The 19081-nt window shown below is 37.6% G+C and overlaps 1 long non-coding RNA gene across 1 annotated transcript; it reads left to right on the top strand.

The window, feature by feature from the left end:
- The first annotated feature begins 1624 nt into the window (after nucleotides 1-1624).
- LOC139358007 (uncharacterized) lies at nucleotides 1625-11526 on the top strand. The gene is made up of 4 exons (XR_011612188.1): nucleotides 1625-1711; nucleotides 3246-3411; nucleotides 7446-7540; nucleotides 11183-11526. It is a non-coding gene; the product is annotated as an uncharacterized lncRNA (long non-coding RNA).
- The last annotated feature ends 7555 nt before the right edge of the window (nucleotides 11527-19081 follow it).

Raw genomic sequence — 19081 nt, 5'->3', positions numbered from 1 at the left:
CTTGCTCCTGCTTTTACCACATGAGGTATCTGTTTCTACTTCACATTCTTCCATGAGTAAAAGTACTCTGAGATCTCCCCAGAAGCCAAGCAGATGCTGGTTTGCAGCCTGCAGAATCATGAGACAATTAAGTCTTTTTTCTTTATTGAATTATTCAGTCTCAGGAATTTCTTGAAAGCAATGAAAGACTAGTCTAATACAATGTACTGGCTGTCAAACATTTTAGTAGGTTAGTTCATTGTTGAACTGCAGGAGGACCATGAGACAGATAATCATGATAACTAGTTTCAGGACCCAATTCATCCCTGCAATAGCAGTACTCTTAGGCAATTAAGTTCTTCAATATATCAGTCTCCTTTCTTTTAAAAAGGGGGTGAGAAAAAAACACGATGCTGACATGCTTTTGAGAGTCATAATGAGATTTTATATGTAAAAATACTAAACGAAACTCTATGGCACCGTAGCAATGCCAACTGGTATGTTTCTATTACTAGTACTATTTTCATTATAATACTATTATTACTAAAACTATTATAATAGTAATTATTAATACTAAAGTACATAGTGGCTATTTAATGTGATGTAAGACTTTACTGTAATTACTAATGAGACATGACCTCATCTATTCTGTAGCCACCTCACTGGGGGTCATTGGACAGAGGAATGTTTTGGGGGAGGGCAGTGGGCTGAGTACTGCTTGTTTTACAGAAATAGACCCCCAAGACAGCAGTGAGTCACATCCATGCTTTGTCCTGTCCACAGGAGTTCTCAGGGGCTCTGGTCTGCTCTTTCCCCAGCAGGCACAGGCACTAATGGGGTTCTGTCACTCCCCACCCATGTTCCACAGGTTAGTACACCCAGAGATATTAGCCTTGCATCTGTGGCTTCTGCCTAGAACATATGCTATTTGTGTTCCTGAGAAGTGATATCATTCTGCAGTGAGCTCTTCAGCACAGAAATTGATGTGTGCCTGCTGAGCATACTAATGTCCCTTGGTTTTTCTATCTGTGTTTATTTTGGAGGATGTATGGATCAAGGTCTGAAATTCACACAGAGAGACTCGCCTGCTTTCTGACAGTCTCAAAATTGTTGCTACAACAATCACACTTATATTACACTAGCAAGTGTGGACTAAGCTGATGGTAAAAAAAGAAAGATGATATTTTTCCTGGGGACCATTCCTATCTGAAGCTTGAAAAAAAGAGGGTTTGACTTGCAAACCACAAACAAAAGACCCTAAATGAGCAAAAGCAGTTGTTTTGATTTTTCAGTAAGTCTTTTAGTCTTGGGCATAACACATGAATGAAAGTAGAGAAATGCTGCTCACCTAGATGAGTGCCCAGGAAGGAGAGTGAATAGCACACACTATGTTCCTCCTGTAGATGTGAACACATGGGCCATGAGGTTGAGGCTCTCAAAACAGCTGGACTGGGTCTTCCTGCTCCCACTCCTCACAGGCCACACACAGATCCAAAGTAAATGCAATTTTGTTGGGTGCAGTTTTGTGGAGGAAACCTTTCTTTCTCTTAAGCAAGCTATGGGTCATACAGTAATGAGCATTGTTTACACCATAATGAACTTTCAATGAGCAGGTCCCTCATACCTTCAAGCATTTACAAGTGCTTAGAAACAGAAGTGAATCAACTGCTTCACTCTAATAAAGTCACATAGGACAGAAGGGCACAGAATCAAACATCAATGCCATCATGGGGTAAATACTTTAACAAGAGTGTGCACAGACTGTTACTGGGGCACTGCATTAGTCCGTTTTCATGTTGCTGATAAAGACATATCTGAGACTGGGTAATTTGTAAAGAAAAAGTGGCTTAATGGACTCACAGTCCCACATGGATGGGAAGGCCTCACAATCATGGCAAAAGGCAAGAGTCACGTCTTACATGGTGGCAGACAAGGGAGAACGAGAACCAAGTGAAAGGGGTTTCCCCTTATAGAACCATCAGATCTTGTGAGACTTACTCACTACCATTAAAAAAGTATGGGGGATACGGCCCCCATGATTCTATTGTTTCCCAGCAGATCCCTCCCACAACACATGGGAATTACGGGAACTACAATTCAAGATGAGATTTGGGCGGAGAAACAGCCAAACCATATCAGGCACTGAGGAGGAAGTGATTGTTTCTGCCATGGGACTCTCAAAGCACTTCATAGGCAGGTGACATTTTATGCAGGTTTTGATAGATGAATGGAGTTTTCCATGTGGGGAAGGGAGCAATGGTGGCATAAATATTTTCATGTAGAAATGCATGATGTTGTGGCAAGGCTTGCCATGTTCTGGGGAGCCATAGAAGAAAAATGTGTCAGCTCAGCAGATATTTGCTACGGGGAAAGGCCAAAGAGGAATTGGAGACTGGGTAAAATCTGAAGGCCTTATAATACTCTTCTAACAAATTTATGCTTTATTCTATGCACAAGAGGAGACAACGAAAATATTTACATGCAGAGTGGCATGATCAGATTTGCTTTTTAGGAAGGGACTTCTCATGGTGAGCCTGGAAACACAGCTCTGAAGCAACTTAGGAAGACTTATAATAACCTAAGGGGTAGAAACAGGGGATGGATAAAAGGAACTGGTATCTAGAATGCTGCATTAAAAATATAAAGATTACATAAATGTGAAAAGGCATGAGTAGGGTTTTGATATGAGGGTTATTGAATATCCAAAGTTGGAGGTTGATGGATGGAGGTATCATTCACCAAGATAATAAACCCAGGAAGAATAGGTGAAGATTTTAAAGCATATGATCACAAAGTTAGGCTTAGATGTGTCTTTATTGCTTTCTATTCAGGACACAGGCAGAGGTGACACCTGGAGCTAATGCATTATGGACACACATGACAGACAGAGAAATTGGAGGTTTTCTGTTGTGCTTAGCACAGACTCCACAGGAAAAGAAAATGGTGGTGACTGTCATGGGTAGCTATTAGGCATAGACTGTGAAAGGCCACTGAAGACAGAAACTCTGTCCATTCATAAATGGAGCTGGCAGAATCTTGAATAAGTATTATGGCAGCAGAAAGAGTGAATATGAGAATCATCTCATTCTTTAAAAAATGGCAAGAATGTGAACAGGAGAGATGAGTCAAGGATAACTCCAAGTTTTCATATATGGCCAAAGAATTTGGCTGACATGTATTTTGTTATATGGCATTAGTATAATTTAGTGAATATAACCGTTAAGAAGTACAGTAATGCATGACTAATGAGTGGGTCAAACTTACAGCAATATCATATATCTGGAACGCATGCATTCTACATAAAGGAGAAGGTCTGCTGAGCCATTCGACTGCCATGAAGTCAACACGCTTCATTCAATAAGCTAGATATGGATAAAGCAAACTAAAAGACAGCACACTGACAGACAGCAACAGGGACACTGGACATCAAAGGTATGATTCAGAGACAATACCTAAAGCCCAAAGAGTCTGAGAACAGGTGGTACAAAGGGAAGTAGTCCAACATCTTTCAGTAGTCCATGCTAGTGGCCCTGCGAATTGTCCATATTTAAAATGGAGATAAAGACCTCTCACAACACTGATTAAAAGTATAGACATATGTACAACAAATGTTGGAATTACTTTCATAAAAACTGTTAATATTTTATTAAATGCCAAAATTTTAGTTACTGAAAATAGTTTTACATATGTAAATAATCTCTTTGCCAAATAATGCTGGACAAATAGGTGAAAACTGTGTTAGTAAACAGAAATACTCTATGTGGAGAAATAAAAATAGCAAATATAACCTTTTTTTTCTTTTACTAGTCTTTCAATTGAATTATCTCCACTCAAAATTTCTTCCATAGCTTTAAATTACAATGCCAGTTTTATTTTAAAAATATACAATAATTAATATAATCAATTATATCTGCTATTCATTTGGAATCTGTTTATTCAAATTCTGCACTCTACTGAATTTCACTCACTAAAAATAGAAATTACGTCACAACACACACAAGAAATAAAACAATGGTAATGGATGTAACTCTTAACTCAGGATACACATGCTAATGTGGGCAGTTAAGTTGTTTTCTAGACCTTTTATTCACATTAAAGCAATATACTTCTTTATAACCACAATAGTCTTACAATTATTGTTATTATTATTATTTTAATTTCCAAGAGTTGTTGGTCTCTTTGGTTTTTGTTATCATTCCCTACTTATTTACCGTACAGACTTTTAAGCATCAGTATTTTATTTTGGAAGACTGGTAGCAGGAAAAGTTACTGGCTCTCAAACTGTTCGGTAAAAATTCAATTACATAACGTTTTCTACAATAATATTCTTAGAATTATCTACTTTAAGAATGAACAGACTAGTCATTTTTGAAATACGGAATTAAGTGCACTGGAAAATCTTTCTGTACCTAAAATTAGGGTTCCAGGCAGGGGGTTATTCCTGATAGGAGGTATCTTAGTCAGTCTGGGCTGTTATAATAAATTATCTGTCACTGGGTGACTTAAACAACAAACATTAATTTCGTACAGCTCTGGAGGCTGGGAAGTCCAAGATCAAGGCACTGGCAGATCCAGTGTCCTGTGAGGGCTGCTTCCTGCTTCATAACCAAATGATTGCCTTCTTTCTGTGTCCTCATGTGGCAGAAAGGGGACAGGAGAGCTCTCTGGGGTCTCTTGTGATTCTACCCTCTTGCCCTAATTACCTTCCATAGGCCCCACCTCCTAATACCATTATAGTGAGAGTGAGGATTAGAAAACATGAATTTTGGAGGGACACAAACATTCAGTCCATAAAAACAGGCCAGTCAAAATCTAGAATTAGATATGGGTAGGAACTGTACTATCCACTTCCACTGTCCATAGTTAATGTTTTAAGGTGTAAACTAACACAATAAATGCTTCTTCTTTCGTCTTAGTTTTTTGGGGTTTTGCTTGTTGTTTTTTGTCCAATGGCAAATCCATCCAATCATATTAAGATATTAAGTCATTGTTATAAAGAAACTAAGTAAGTGCTGGGGTGGAAATTGAATGTTAGCTCAGATGAGACGTATTGGGGGCTTTCTAGGAAAGCATTATGGTATATTGGAAGTGTCACAGGCTGTGTGTCCAACATTATTTTAACTTTCATAAATTTCATTTTTCTCACCAGTAAAATGGAAATAATAAATACTGCAGGGCAATGTTGTGAAAATTAAATACAAGAATAAAGACAGACAATAGTTGACTCAGAGGAGGTAACAAATAACATGGATCTCTAGCCTTCTTCCCTTAAGATATATGATTGTTAATATTGAATGTCAACTTAATTGGATTGAAGGATGGATGTATATGCAAAGTATTGTTCCTGGGTGTGTCTGTGAGGGTAGTGACAAAAGAAAATTAACATTTGAGTCAGTGGACTGGGAGAGGCAGACCTACCCTCAGTCTGGGTGGGCACCATCCCATCTGCTGCCAGCATGGTGAGGATAAAACATGCAGAAGAACGTGGAAGGACTAGACTGGCTGAGTCTTCTGGCCTCCATCTTTCTCCCATGATGAATGCTTCCTGCCCTCGAACATCAGACTCCAAGTTCTTCAGCTTTTGGACACTTGAACTTACACCTGTGGTTTGCCAGTGGCCCTCAGGTCTTCGACCGCTGACTGAAGGTTGCACTGTCGGCTCCCCTACTTTTGAAGTTTGGGGACTCAGACTGGCTTCCCTGCTCCTCAGCTTGCAGATGGCCTATTGTGAGACTTCACCTTGTGATTGTGGGAGTCAATATTCCTTAATAAACTACCCTTCATATATACATCTATCCTATTGGTTCCATCCCTTTAGAGAACTCTAACTAATACAAGATAGAAGAGTAGTCCAGGTCGCAATTCTATAGTCCAAGGCCCTCAGGAACTCGTAGAATTTCTAACCTTTTGTAGCCCCTTGTTTTATGTCAGGTCTCAAACAGTTAACATACTGGAAGACTTGAGGACAGAATTCTTCAGTAGAATCATTGCTATGGGGCTGAATTCCTTGTCATCCCTGGATTTCTATCTTGCTAGTGGCAATAGAGTATCTGTTTTTCTTCCTAAAGCCTAAAACACACTAAAGTAAAGCAAAATATTCTTAGAAAGGCAACCGGAGCAGTTTCAGAGTCCCTGGTCACTCAGCATCCCAGGTGCTTCTGTGACTCAGGGGAGATACTAGCAGAAGTTAAGGACTGAGGGTCCTTACTACAACCTAAGCTGGCCATACTAAAGTCAGATGTTTCACTCCCAATGAAACAGGTGCAGTTTCCAGAAAATGGCCAGTAACATGGCCGAGTGTATCCAAACACTCCTAGCTAGCTTTCAGAGGATCAAGTTAAAGAGGAAACAAGCGCAAACTTTACTTGTTTCTCAGAGCTGGGTGAGTGGGAAGTGTTCTTTCTCACAGAGAAAGAGGGTGAGCAGAGAAGAAAGAAAATCTCGTCAGGCAAAAGGAGTTTCAGGCAAAAGGAGTTCCAGCCAACTGCTTCTTGACAAAAATCTAGATTAAAACCCAAATTTCCAAAGACAAAAGAGTTCCAGGCCCCAGTGCCTAAGTTAGAGAAGTCCACGGGCCATTGCTATGCCGTTGGTGATTGGAGCCCACCTTTACCACACCTTAGCATGAGTGAGTTTTCTGTTCCAGACTCAAGACAGAATTTGCAAGAGGAAGAAGATACAGAAACCCAGAGGAGTGGTTGAGTCAAATCTGATGGGACATAAACCCTGAAGGTACAGATCAGCCTGCCTCTGGGGTCTCTTTGATTGTGTCCTGCAGTTTCTCTGTGGCCTCCCCTCATCCAGGTCCATGAGTTTTGCTTTGCAGATGAGTTTTGTTTTTGGTTTTGGTTTTGCCCTGTTTTCTTGTTATAAGCGCTTCTAAATGAGAATAGCCATTATACTCTCAAACAAGTCACAAAGCTACAAACTTTGCAGCCTGAGATTCACTAACCTTGAAGCTTTACAGCAGAAATGTCATGTAAAACAGACAACTTTTAGTGTATGAGTATAATCCTATTTTAATGGACTGTGTGAAGATCTATTTACTTTTCCTAGGTAAAACCAAGGATTACTCTACCTTTAGGCATTTGGCTGCTTCTCAGGAAACCAAGGGATTGCTTTATTTGAAGGGCCAATTTCGGCCTGTTAAAAGCATCTTGCCTGATGCATGGATCCTTGGATGGTGAAGAGGACAACTTCTACCCTCATTTAGTGTGTGTATATATATAATTTATATATAATACATTATATATAAATATATATTTTTTTTGATGTGTTCAGGTAAGTGTTGAAAATGTGAAGCATGTGTGAATTTTCTAAGTATGTTGTTTTACCTAATTTAGCATTTATTATTTTATAAAGGAAAAATGACAAAGATATTTAATGTTTGTCTATTTCTATTTTGCATTGTGAACTATTCTGGTAGACAATATCATTTTGAATGTTTTACCCTCAATGCCTAGCAGAGCTCCAGATGCATTGAAGGTATTTAATAAATCTGTGGTAAAAAGGAAAATGGGAAGAACAGAAGAAAAGAGAAACAACAGATTAACACAAGAAGGTGAGGTCAATGAAATGTATACGTCATGCTTTTTCTTCAGTTGTTTCGGTCTTCGAATATTGTAGAACCTTTTTTAAAAAAAAACAAAAAACAAAAACAAACAAAAACCTTGAGTTTGTGTAATTTATTTGAAGGACTTAGTATGTAAAAACAATGATCTTAAATTGCTATACCAGCTTATAGATTTTTTAAATGTGTTTTTTTTATTCAACAAGTAAAACAGTGGAAGAACGAGTTTGATATTTTGTAAGCTAATTTATCTAAGGACGCAAATTCTGTGTTAGACACTTATGCTCTTTTCCCCTTGTCTTTGTTATGTAAGTAACCTTTCACTTGTTTGATGATTGCTGAGACAGTGTACTAGAATGTAGATGCCTTGCCCAGCTGTCTGAAACAAAACTAAAATCTAAAAGTTTATATGTGTGCCTCATAAAAATACAAAGAATTCCTATGATAGTTCTTGTGTGTTGTCTAGTTGTTTTCACTGTATTATATTATCTCACCCGCTATGATGTAGGCTTAAAATCAAAACTAGAAAGAGAAAGAGTTCCTTGAATAAACATAAACCATTCCAGTGGTAAGTCACACAAATCAGAGGCTCCTCTTCCTCCTCGTCTCCTCCTCATTCTCCTCCTCCTCGTTCTCCTTCTCCTCCTCATTTTCCTCCTCCCCCTCCTCCTCCACGCTTGATGGCATGGAAGTCCTCCTTTGACATGTGCAAGGATCACATGTTTAAGTGCTACCCTGAATTTAACTCAAGACAGGACTTATTCAACATCTGTGTTATCTCAATCTCAAAAGAGACAAAGTAGATGTTGTTAAATTTGAACCTTTCCTTCAGGTGAGAAGCTCTCCTGGTTTCCACTATAGCATATCACACACACACACACACACACACACACACACTCACTCCACAAACACACATATACATGTACAGTAATGCGTCTGTCACTCAGTCACATGGCCACATCCAAACACACACACCTTATGCTTATAAAGATTTTCCCTCAAATTATTACACTCTTCCGGATGTTTCTCTCCAGGAAGTAATGAAAGGCCACTTCCTTCCTCCCTGTGGGTGCCTGTGTAGGTTCTTCCTCCAGGCTGCAGTTCCCTTTGACCCTTCTCTGCCTACTGAAAGCTGATGTAACTTAAAAGTGACAACCCAGCTGTTGAATGGTTAAGAACACTGTCCCTCATGGCCTACTCAATGAGTCAATTGCGGGCTCCCCCATGCTCCCATATGAGATTTCTCCATCACTCTGCACTTGGGGAATGATTCAGGATTCCCTTGACCTTGTATAATGGTTAGATATTTGCATGCCCGATAGTAGTACTCTTAGGAGATAACTTCCCTTTCTCTGGTACATTTCAATGACTATCATTAAACTTAATCATAGAAAGGAGAAATGTAAGATGTAAAAATAAATGTTAGCTTCCCCCATTCAGCTACTGCCTGTTGCCATTTGGGGGCCTATAGCCTCTCAAATAAGAATCTTTGTGACTCCCAGTAATCTTAAGAAAACCTAAATCACTATTTTGGGAAATGCCATTGCAGGCTTTTTGAGGCGTTTTCTTCCCTCTTCCGTCATCCCTGTCCCTTCCTTCCTCAACAGTTCAGTCTTAAAGCTTGTAGGCAATACCATGGGAGGTCATCCAGGTAGGTGGAAAGGATGGTGACTGTGTAGCTCAGAGCCACTGTCAGCGTCTGAAGAAGGGGAGGAAGGCACCAGTCAGGGCAGGTCTCAGAGACTGAGCTGGGTAAAGAGGATGTCAGGTAGGAAGGTGGATGCCTGCCCAAGCGTGGTGGACTGGATTCATGCATGGAAGGATTGGCAGAAGTGACTGGAGGTCAGTTCCATACAACAGGATTGAGCAAATAAGATTGTAAAATAACTCCATATTTCTAGCAGAATGGAAGTTGTATTTCTCACTGTTGAGAAGGGAATTGCAAACATGGAAAGGCTCGGGGGTGGAAACCAGAGTGAATCCTATAGAGTTGGACTGGAATCAGAATTATCAGTGAAGACTCCTAAGTCTTTAAGATATAAATATAGAGGTAGATCTAGAAATGCATACAGCTATAAATGTATATATGTGTGTATCGATGTGTACATATTCTCTGGCTCTGCCCACTGACAAGGCCTGAACTAGAGAAGGCGCCTAAAGCCTTGGGCACAGCTAATGCCAGGCCTTAATTATAAATGTAAGTTTCTGCTAAAAGAAAAGAAATCAGGGCCAAGAAGGGAAGTGGGAGGGTAGTTTCAAGGGAATTTGGATAATAGGTGAAAAAACACCGTTTAGATCATAGAAAAGAGTTTCAGTGTTCAGTAGCACAATAGGGGAATAAAAAGAAATCAGGGATTCTCAGAGAAATAGCTGATCAGGGAAAGAACAAAATAAGCCTGGAACATCTTGTACCAGCAAGTAATGAGGTTCTTAAAAAAAGGATAGGAACAGGTCGTGCTGGTGATCTTATGATGTGACATAAACATGATGGAAATCTGAACATCAAAATAAATGCTGACAGCAATGGTTTCTCATTCATTGGCTAAAACAGAAAATACAAGTTCCTCCTGATAAATAAATAAGTACATAATTTACATGTTTGTTAAGAAACAGAATATTTATAATGTCAAGGCACCACCCCACAGCATGCTTATTTATTACAAAATATGAAAGGGTGAATTAAAAATGGAGAAGCCTGAGAGATACCCCATTGATTACGTGATGAACGTTAACCTCCTGAGCAATGGGAGGGGTCCAAGCTTGTGCTGGCATTTAGGGTGTAGTGAGAGCAGAACATCACTTCTGTGATTTTCCTGCCAAAGACTCAGACCTGGACACCGTCATGAGCAAACCTCAGATGGCTCCAAACCAAGAGTCATCCTATAAAATGACAAATGCACAGTCTTAAAAAAAAATGTCAAGCTTATATAAGCCTGGGGAATTGTTTTAAGTTGTACGAAAGGAATGTGATATTACAACTAATAGCAATGTCCAACTCTGAAATAGATCCTTTTCTGTAAAAGACATTTACGATGATTGGAGAAGCTTGACTGGCGTTGAGTTAGACGGCAGGAGTATATCGACACAAGTTTCCTGATCCCATGGCTGTGTCATGGTTATGTAGGAAAACAGCCGTGTTTATACGAAAAATACACTAAACACCCCAGAGTGATGAAGCATTCGGTTAACAATTTATCATCAAATAAGTTTTAAAACGATTCGTAATTTTTCTGTAAGTTTGAAAGTGATCCAAAATTAGCAGAATAATACAAGGACGTAAAAGATGGCTATGTTTGGTTTCACTGCTCAGTGATCGCTTTATTGCTCTTTTAATTTATATAATTCAGATATATAATACGTACTTACTAAAGATTTACCAAAGTAATAAATGAATTAGTAAATAAAGGAAAAATTTACTCACATTTTATAAACTTTGTTACAAAATTGCCTTTTAAAAATTTTGTCAGCATTGGTAACTACTTACATAAGATTAAAATTAAATTTCCCCACTGTGTTTATGAAATTTTCTGGCATACTTCTATACAAACAGTATGAATTATTATAAATTCAGCTGCAGGTAACAACATTTCAAGTGTGCTGGTTAAAGATATTGACTCTTATTCTCTCTTCTAGCAAGGAAGCTAAAGGCTAAGGGGCTCTGGAGTGGGCTGGCTACTCAGCTCTGCCACATCATTCGGGTCCAGGACGCTTCCTTCTTCCGCCTGACCCTCTTCCAGATGCTCGCTTTTGGCCATTGCTTTGTTCCCTGATGTTTGCTGCAGCTCCAGGCATTTCCCCATCATACAGCCATATGTATTCATAAAAAGAAAATTCCCTTCACATGACTCTTTTTAAGAGTGAAGAAGATGCATCTCAGAAAAAATCCCAGGTGTTGTCTCCTCATGCACTAGAGTTTTCATAAGCTTTGCCTCAAAGAAGTATTAGCAGAGGCATCACCATAATTGGTTTAAAACAATTAAAATTGACACTGAAGTCTGCTGGTGGTGCTGGGAGTGTTTTTCCCCTGGTTACATGACCATACTGAAGGTGGATAATGTAAAAAAAAAAAAAAAATTAAGAAAAGTGAAGCCCTATTAGCAAAATATAAGAAAATGATAAAAAAGCATTTGGAGAGACAACCAAAATTTTTGTAACAACGGGTAAAACGGCACTAGTAAATAAGAGAAAAATGAATATGCATGGAAAACAATGAAACCTGAGGTGATCATCGGATAATCTCTGCCACTGCCTTTGTAGCCAAGAATCTCTTTTGCTTTATCAGGATGTGCACTTTTTCTGTTATGATTTCAACAGAAAGAACACACAAACACACACACAAACACACAGGCACCCACACACACTGTTTCATATCACCTTTGTAGAAAAATATGTGCTTTTTCCAAATAATTTATCATAACCTTTGGTAGTCTCTGCTATTTTCCTCCAAATTTCAATACATGATACCAATAAAGATTTCAGAAAGATAGGACATTGATCAGTTGTTATTTAAAAGTAGCTCACTTGAAAAGCAAGAAACAAAGTATATTTGTATTAATAATTTTTTGGGCAGAGGGGACAAAGCAAAGCAATTTGACAATGTGACTTTATCAAGTACCAACTCTGCATCAGCCCCTGAGATGGATGGAGCTGTGAGCCTGATTATATTCACACTGGGACCCGGAGTGCCCAGTATAGTGCATAAAATAAAGCTGAGCACCAATACATACTTATTACATCAATCACTTCTGCTAATATTTGTCATGACTGAAGCTCATTATCCCAGGTCCCATTTCACCAAGGAGGAAATGAGATTTAGGGAGATGGATTAATGTGACCTACGACCCACATTTGACACAGGTCAGAGCCACAAAGCTGGCTTTTTCTTACAGTTTTACGGTTTCGAAATCTGGCACTGATTTCCCTGGACTAAAATCAAGGTGTTGGCATTGTGTCTTCCCTTTTGGAGGCTGTATGGAAGATCCAATTTCTTGCCTTTTCAAGCGTTTAGAGGCCACTTTTCTCAGTTCATTGTCCCCTTCCTACACCTTCAAATTCAGAAATGCAGGGTTGATTTCTCACACTGCCATCTCTCTGTTTCTCTCTTCCTTCTTACATTGGTGCTACCCAGATAATCTAGGATAATCTCCTGTTTTAAGGTTAGCTGATTAGCAACATTAATTCTATATGAAATGTTAATTTCCCTTTGCCATGGGACCTAACCTATTCACTGGTTCTGGGAACTAGGACATAAATATCTGGCGGGGAGGGCCTGATTCTGCCTACCACACTCTCATTCTATCACTGCTATCAGGAAAGTTCCAATCTTCACAAGCATACATGATCAAAGTATCTATTGACAAGGTTTGTAATCATATAAATCCTTCTCTTTAGCTGGTCTGCATTCCATTTGATAATAAGAACAAAAAACAAGAACAGAATCTATGTTTAAATTCTCTAGGGGCTTTCCTCAGAGTTGTAACAATATTGTATTTTCAAATAAAACAGACAAATATACCAAGAAGTACCTAATTGTGCGGTATAAGCAAAGTAAAATATTAAAATTCGAAGAGAGTGCTCAGCGAAGGTTAACTTGTCCCAGGAACTGTTACTATTTTCACCAACTCTTCAAACAAGCCTTTTCACTTGTGGGCACTGCTTTTCTAGACTACTCTGACTAACACAAAGCGTCTAGGACTGTCTAGAATCAGGCATGCTACCGTGTCACCATCTACTTATAGCTGTGACCTTTTCCTTTTAGCAAGAATACCATTTTGATTGGTGTGCCAAAGACTTGTCTTTACAAATCTGTCTGGTGAGATGGGAACAAATTGTAGGAAAATCTATCAAACTTACACCAACAGATTACTATGATGCTGAAAGAGCCTTTGCTATCATATGGTGACATCACAGTCTGCATCTGCAGTGTTTAGGTGACCTCTGCCCTCCCTCTGCAAGGCGCTGTGGGAGCAGGATGCGTGCACCCTGGAGAACAGCCATGGCAGGTGCCAGCGCAGCACCAGACCCCAGGATTGCAGTCAGGAAATGGGAAGTTTCGTTTTATGTCCTCTTGAGAACACATGCCATTGATAAGAAACCTAAATTCAACAGCAACTATTTTTTCTTTTATAGATATTTTAATGATCTACCAGGATAATTTTGAGGTATAAAAACAAGAAAACTTGGAAAAATGCTTTTCATTTCACAAAGTAAAGCAGCAATACATTGGAAAAGCCCAAAATTATTTACATGAAAATTCTCAAGAAGTATGAGAATATTTTTGATATTTTGGTTCATTTTCATGGACCAAGATATACATTTGTTAAAGCAATAGAAATTTCACCCTTTAATTACACTAATCACTATTCTGAGGCCAAGGGCTTTGGCGGAAGGACTGAGAAGAACATGTTGAAAGCCACTGAGAAAATGCCTGGGTAGAGAATAGGTTCATCCATCCAATCATTCCTACAAAATAACTTTTTTCATAAGTGCCAAACTGTGTGTATTGAAATGATAATCAGGAAAGCAAAAACTACATAATATCTTTAAATAGAATGCCATGCATACATAAAAATAAATGCAGCAACAAATTATATGTGCAGTCATGACCCTCAAAACAAGTGATCATTTCTAATGGGATAAATAATGAATGACTTTGTAAGAATAATTTTGTTTAATTAATTAGCCCAGGAAAATATATGAAAGTAAAATTTAATATATATCGAGCATTTCAACAGGCACTATGTATACTAAGAGATAAAAAATTATATTCTATGTCCATATGAACCTTACGACATAGGAAACTATCCAGTAACTTAAAAAGATGAGTTAACACTGGAAGAGCCCTGAATATTCCAGGATTATGTAACTCAGAATTGAAGAATTGAGGCAGGTTTCCAGGAAAGAATAACGTCTAGGATAGAATCTGAAGGCTAATACATTATTCCAGCAAGAAGGTAGGGAAGAGGAAATAGTTTTGGTCATAAGGAAAGAACATATTGACATATCAAGAAAATAAAGATATCCTGGACATTTAGATAACATTAAAGATTGAAATATGTGCATTTGATTTATTAATCAATAAGTTATAATGAACATGACTAGATGAATTTCTGTGGAGTGGAATTTCTGCAGAATTTCTAACACAGTGCCTTAGAAAACGGACTGTGAGAAGAGTATGAAAATATAGGGTGTATAGAAAATTCTTTCAAAAAGTCTGGTTGTAGAAAAGGTAGAAAAATAAGGCAAGAGACATAGGGTAACAGGAATAGTTAGGCTGGGCTTAGGAGAGTTGGATTCACTGCGATTGGACGTGAGGAAACATTTTGTTATGATGACAACATCCATTATCTTGACTGTAATTATCTTATATGTATAGACAGATGATATTTATATAGATATAGGTATAGTCGTAGAGAAACACAAATACAATACAAATATGGACATGATAGAAACATAATCATAATAAAACCTCAGTACACAGTAAGTCCTCACTTAAAATCTTTAATAGGCTCCTGGAAACTTCTACTTTAAGTGAAACAACATATAACAAAACCATTTTCTTTCCTCATCAATGTTATCATGAAATGAACATGAAGAAAATGATGTTATTCCAAGACCTGCTGTATGTCTTTTGCTTAAAGTCACAGTTTCCAAGAACCTATCAAGAACATTAAGTGAGGACTTACTGTACTTTAAATATATGTATAATTGCAATATAATAAATATAATGTAATATATAAATATATAGAGAGACATATGTATACATTAAAACTCATCAAACTATACACCTACATTTGGTGCTTTTTATTGAATGCTTCATATGGCCAGACACAAGATAATCACATTATTACCTCCAAAGAAATATGACATTGAATTAATTCATTATATGTAAATTATTTCTCAACAAAACTGATTGAAATAACAAACTCAGGACTGGACACCATGGCTCATGCACAGGCCATGAACTTTGGGAGGCCAAGATGGGCATACCACTTGAGCCCAGGAATTCAAGACCTGCCTGGGCAACATGGTGAGACCCCCATCTCTACAAAAAAAATTTTTTTTAATTAGCTGGGTGTGGTGGTTGTTCATGCCTGTGGTCCAGGTATTCGGGAGGCTAAGATGGGAGGATGGCTTGAACCCCAGAGGTTGAGGCTACAGCATGCTACAGCCTAGATGACAGAGTGAGACTCTGTCTCAAAAAAACATAAAACAAAAAAGCAAAACAAAACCTCGAGTATGGTTGATTCGATTTTTACATGGCAAATATTTACTCTTCCTCTTCTCCATGTGCATGTTCATAGGCTACCAATGTTGGGCTGGGCCCATGGCTGTCTCTGGCAACCTTGCAAGTGCGTTGTACTTCCCACCCTACGGGGTTTGGACCCACCCACGCAACTCACTTTGCCAACAAACTATTAGTAATGTGACGCAAGCACAGCCTTAAAAAGCTGGGACTTTCTTGATCTCCCTGTCTTCCACTTTGACCATCCCTATTAGAAGAGCTTTCCCTGGCTGGCTGCAGCTCCAGAATGAATGGGCATGGAACAAATATGAGCCAAAGTTGTAGTGAGGATTCAAGGCCAGCCGGAAGCACTCTTGAAAAAGAGTCTTTTTCAAGCCCAACCTAGACCAGGTCAATTATATCTGACTCACAGCTTGTGTGATGAACAAAAAATCAATTATTATTTTAAGCCACTACATTTGGGTCTGCTTTGTTATATACCATTACTGTGGCGATAAATAACATATGCCAAGAAATACATAAAATATAAATGGACTAAAATAATTTTCAATACTGTGTATCTTTTATCAGGTAAGTTACAAGTATAAAATAGTGTACCTATATTTTATGCCATATATCTTAAGGAGCTATCCTAAGCATTTTTTATGTTGACATCACAGAAGAATAATTGACAAATATAAACAATTTTTTAGGCCGGGTGCAGTGGCTCACACCTGTAATCCCGCACTTTGGGAGGCCGAGGCGGGCGGACCATGAGGTCAGGAGATCGAGACCATCCTGGCTAATGCAGTGAAACCCCGTCTCTATTAAAAAGACAAAAAAATTAGTCGGGCATGGTGGTGGGTGCCTGTAGTCCCAGCTACTTGGGAGGCTGAGGCAGGAGAATGGCGTGAACCTGGGAGGGGGAACTTGCAGTGAACTGAGACTGCACCACTGCACTCCAGCCTGGGTGACAGAGCGAGACTCCGTCTCAAAAAATAAAAAATAAAATAAAATAAAAAATAAACAATTTTTAAGATAAAAATCTTATTCCACTCCTATGTATAAATGATTCTATATCTGTCTTGCATTACCAACTGGAATTTGTGTAACATTTATCTGTACTAACCACAGTCAGGGCATGATTTAATCTATTATGTAGTGAGCACTCCCAGAAAACTATCCAAAATACTTCAAGTATGAAGTTTTTCATTATTTCTTTATGGATTTTAGAAGTAGAGCACTATTTAATTAAATTGCATGGTATTTAATCTGTTTGTATTATCCCATAATACTTAAACTGCCTCTGTTTTTAAATGAAATATATCAAACTATATATTCCTATGTAAATAGGATATGAGGATATACCCAATAGAAAATCTAAATGTTATATGTATAACTTTTGGTTACTTACAAAATGCTTTCAGAAAATAATTTCTCTTCTCAGCTTCAAAACAGTCCCATTAATCAGTTATTATTTGCCTCAATTTAAAATATTAAACTCAAAAATTTATGATTTGGTTGAAGATTATCAGTTATTAATGGTAAAATGAAGATTCAAAATTCAGGTCATTATTAAGTCTGCTCTAACTTTAAAATTTATAATTAAATTACATTGTAATATATATAATTACTGTATAATGATACCTATTATATAATATTTATAAAATGTCTTTTAAGATTATAATACAACAAAAATCAATATAATATAGTCCCTGTGTGTTTATATTGGTATATTATTTATATAGCACTAACTCCTTCCACATAAACTGTTTTAATTGCAATGCAATCATTTTTTTAATGATACGCTGTCCTGTATTGTAAAAAAAATGAACTATTATCATAAATAAATGCATTAGGTCAATAGTGAGGCTAAGCCCATTTCAGCCTCGGAGTACACAGCTTTGTAGAGAAACGGAAGTTAAAGTCAAATTAATTAATTATTTTCTTGGCTTCATGGTGCACCAAACATTTAGGCTCGCTAAACAAATATGTCTGAAGAAACATCAAAGATATCTTCCCTATGAAAGAATTGGAGTACATAAATTAGATCCAACTGACTTGAAGTATAGACCCGAAAAGAGAACAAAATTTTGATGTTTCTTTTCGGCTCCACATGAGTGAGGAATTTCTCTGATCAGTAAATCTAAAATCCCACAGCTATTATATCAACGTAATTAGAATCTCAGCAAGGGATGAAAGTGGAATCAGATGTCTTTTCTGAAAGCTATTAAGAACCTAAAGTGTGTTTTTGTAAATGTGATGCATTGGCTTGTAAAGGCATGAAAAGAAATGTTTATTCTTATAACGAAGACTGTCAAGATAAATTTATTAGGACTTGACACAAGACCACCATATTACTTTAAAAGGAATAGGACATGAAACTTAAAGAGATGAGGCCAGTGTACATTATTAATCATAATGAAAATCATGGGAATTTGTAAGAGACCGACTCCCAGAATAACTCACAGACTTTGGGATCTTTCACTAATGCTATAAACATCACATGAATCAGCCTTAACTTTATGTGCATAATTTAGCTTGACTGGTAACGTTACTGTGAAATATATGTTTTACTAATAGATACACAATTGGAATTAGCTGGACTTATCACTTAATACTTGGAAGAAGGGGTTTTTCTAAAAACATTTTCAATTTTTTTCTTATGGACCAAGTACAAAGAGTTGTGAGGAATGTGATACATTTCACTTCAAATTACATTTTTTTCCCAATGATTTCTCTTATACTATAGAAGCATGTACCCAGGTTGGAGACTGTCATATTCCATATGTTGTATGAATTACAATCACATTCATTACAAAGACCATTCTGCAGAGCATTGTTTGTAGAAGGGTATTTTAAAAATGTTCTGCCACCCTCAAAAATCTGTGTTATATTCTATGGGAATATAACATTATAGTGGGAAGGATCATTAAGAGATAAAATCTGCATATATTAAAAACTAGCTCAACTCATTTAAGTATATACAGAGTTAACTTCTGTTTCATTGAAAGTGACCACTCTGCTTTCTTGGTAATTTTTCAGAGATTCCACGGTTTAATCATATGTAGGCTGACCATTCATTGGCTACATTATTTCTTATTTTACAAGTATTCAGCTGAGTTCACCAGCTGAAAGAACTACAGGGATATTTGTATGAACTGAACCTGTCACTTCATTAGTACCAAGTATCTCTCGGTTGAGAGTCAAGGGTCATTACCTCTTAAAAATCAAAACCAGTGTTACAAATCCCCTCATCAATCCTTGTTAGGATCTAGGTAAATTTTATTCAAGAAGCATTAAGCAAA

Source organism: Macaca nemestrina, chromosome 13 (genome assembly GCF_043159975.1).
Source record: "Macaca nemestrina isolate mMacNem1 chromosome 13, mMacNem.hap1, whole genome shotgun sequence".
In the NCBI taxonomy this organism is placed as follows: domain Eukaryota; kingdom Metazoa; phylum Chordata; class Mammalia; order Primates; family Cercopithecidae; genus Macaca; species Macaca nemestrina.
Note: the sequence above shows the minus strand (reverse complement) of the source record. Positions and strands in the feature narration are given on the sequence as shown.